The following is a 3,205-nucleotide window of genomic DNA, read 5'->3' as shown; positions in this document are numbered from 1 at the left end:
CGTCCCTGGCAGATGCTGCGCCGTCGGCCGTGCCATGGAACCTGCCGAGGCCCTCCAGGAAGGAGCTTTGGAGGCGGAGGCACTCCCCGGTTGCGCATGGCTCCCACCACGCCTCGCGGCAGCATGCGCGCCGGGAGATCTCGCCGGGCACGGAGACGCTCTGCTTCCAGTGTCTCCGGGAGAGACACTTCAAGTCCGACTACACCAACGAAATCGTCTGCTTTCTTTGTGGCTTGCCGGGGCATGGTGCCAAGGACTGCAAGCGCCCGTGGAGCCCCTCCCCGGTTGAGGAGCTGCGGCGTGCGGCGGCGGCGAAGGTGGTGCGCAGAGACCCGGTGCCCGCTCCACGGTTGGCTGGGCCCAGTTCCCCTCCTCCGCCTCCCCCGTCGTTGCTCCCGGAGCAGGTGCAGGCCCCGGCGTGGCCGTGTCTCACGGCACCTAGGCTGATGTCCCCCCATATGAAGAGATGCTCCCCTCGGATCTCTGTGTGGTTCGTCGCTCCCGCTCCATGGGCGAATTGGAGAACCGGCTGAAGTATGCCATGGTTGCTTATGTTGGCGGCGCAAGGCGAGGCATTTCCCCACAGTTCGTCGTCGATGCTCTGGCGGCGGAGGTCGGCATCGACTCGGAGTGGGTCTCGGTGCACGACTTCCGGCCGGAAGATTTCCTGGTCATCTTCGCGCGCCCTGAGCACCGCAACAGTGTGGGCTCGCGCCCGTTCCTCCAGCATCAGGGCGTGCATCTCTACTTCCGGCAGTGGACCGTCAAGCTCAGGCGGTGCACGTTGTGCTTAGGTACAAGGTCGATCTCGTTCTCGAGGGCATCCCGCCACATGCATGGGACCGGGAGGTGGCAGAGGATCTCCTTGGCTTTGCTTGCCTGGTGGACACGGTGGCGCCGGAGACGTACTCCCATCAAAACTTGTTCGCGTTCAACCTGTCGGCATGGACGGCGCACCCGGAGTCGATCCCCGTCCTTCGCTGGCTGGCCATTCCCGAGCCGGGTCTCGTCGATCCCCTGATGGAGCCTGCGTTGCTGCAGTACAAGGTCTTGATCCACCTGGATTCGGTGACAGGGTTCGGACCTTGGGAGGGGCTGCAGTTCTTGGGTGTCTCGTCGGACAGCGGACAGAGCGACATCCCTGGCTCCGATGGAGGGCCGTTCGGTGTCTCTGGTGGTGGCGCTGGCGGCGCCGCGCATGCTCATCGCTTGCCATGGCAATTTGGCGTTCGTGATAGGCGGGGCTCGCTGGAGATGGGCGTGGCCTCCGCTGGCATCGGCTCGCTGGGCGCTGTGGGCGAGGCTAGCCGGGTGTGGCGGCTGCCGCCGATGGCTGCCCGACAGGTGGAGCCGCTGGTGGGGTCTCCCCTGATGGTGCGGCACAGGCTATCCGTCAGAAGTTCTGCTTTTGACCGGCTGACGTGTGAGGTGGGTCCGGCAGATGGTTCTAGGACGAGGACTGGAGGGATTTCGAATTTGCAAGGTGGCAACAATGAAGCTCAAGGCGTGGCAAGCACACCGGGCGTGAGGAACGCAGTTTCCCGTTGGGCACGGGGATTTGGTCCTCGCCATCCGTACTAAGGCAGCTGGCCAGGTGGGACTGGATACCACCTGCGGCACGATGGTGTTGGGTGGGGCTCTGGCTCACACCAACATCGAGGAGACAGATGGCCAGTTGGGAGAGGACAACGGTCGTCCCACCAACGGCGACAAGATGGTTGGGACGGGACTAAGGCCCACTGACGGTGTCCTGGACTAGGGGTACTCACCACGTCGTCTCCCGATCAGTTGGATTGGGTCGAGGATCCCCATGGCCGTATACTCATGGGCCAGTCCGGACAGTTGCGCATACAAGGAATTCCACAAGACTTGGCGATCAAGACAAGGACTCCTCCCCCACCGGCGTATTCGGCTAGGACTCTTGTTATCCTAGGCCTCTGGTGCATTATATAAACCGAGGCCAGGCTAGTCGATAGAGATATATACAACAACAATCATACCCTAGGCTAGCTTCTAGGGTTTAGCCTCCTTGATCTCGTGGTAGATCTACTCTTGTAACCCACATCATCAATATTAATCAAGCAGGACATAGGGTTTTACCTCCATCAAGAGGGCCCGAACTGAAGGAAATATGCCCTAGAGGCAATAATAAAGTTATTATTTATTTCCTTATATCATGATAAATGTTTATTATTCATGCTAGAATTGTATTAACCGGAAACATAATACATGTGTGAATACATAGACCAACATAGTGTCACTAGTATGCCTCTACTTGACTAGCTCGTTTATCAAAGATGGTTATGTTTCCTAAACATGGACAAAAGAGTTGTCATTTGATTAACGGGATCACATCATTAGGAGAATGATGTGACTGACATGACCCATTCCGTTAGCCTAGCACTTGATCGTTTAGTATGTTGCTATTGCTTTCTTCATGACTTATACATGTTCCTGTAACTATGAGATTATGCAACTCCCGTTTACCGGAGGAACACTTTGGGTGCTACCAAACGTCACAATGTAACTGAGTGATTATAAAGGAGTACTACGGGTGTCTTCGAAGGTACATGTTGAGTTGTCGTATTTCGAGATTAGGTTTTGTCACTCCAATGAGTTGGTTACGGGATGATGCATTACGTAACGAGTAAAGAGACTTGATGGTAACGAGATTGAACTAGGTATTGGATACCGACGATTAAATCTCGGGCAAGTAACATACCGATGACAAAGGGAACAACGTATGTTGTTATGCGGTTTGACCGATAAAGATCTTTGTAGAATATGTAGGAACCAATATGGGCATCCAGGTTCCGCTATTGGTTATTGACCGAGAATAGTTCTAGGTCATATCTACATAGTTCTCGAACCCGTAGGGTCGGCACGCTTAATGTTACGATGACAGTTTTATTATGAGTTTATAAGTTTTGATGTACCGAAGGAGTTCGGAGTCCCGGATGAGATCGGGGACATGACGAGGAGTCTCGAAATGGTCGAGACGTAAAGATCGATATATTGGACGACTATATTCGGAGTTCGGAAAGGTTCCGAGTGATTCGGGTATTTATCGGAGTACCGGAGAGTTACGGGAATTCGCCGGGGAGAAGTATTGAGCCTTATTGGGCCATACGGAAAAGAGAGAGGGGCTGCCTAGGGCAGGCCGCGCCCCCCCCCCATGGCCTAGTCCGAATTGGACTAGGGGGAG

The sequence above is a fragment of the Triticum dicoccoides genome, chromosome 2B, assembly GCF_002162155.2.
Source record: "Triticum dicoccoides isolate Atlit2015 ecotype Zavitan chromosome 2B, WEW_v2.0, whole genome shotgun sequence".
Taxonomy (NCBI): Eukaryota; Viridiplantae; Streptophyta; class Magnoliopsida; order Poales; family Poaceae; genus Triticum; species Triticum dicoccoides.
Note: the sequence above shows the minus strand (reverse complement) of the source record.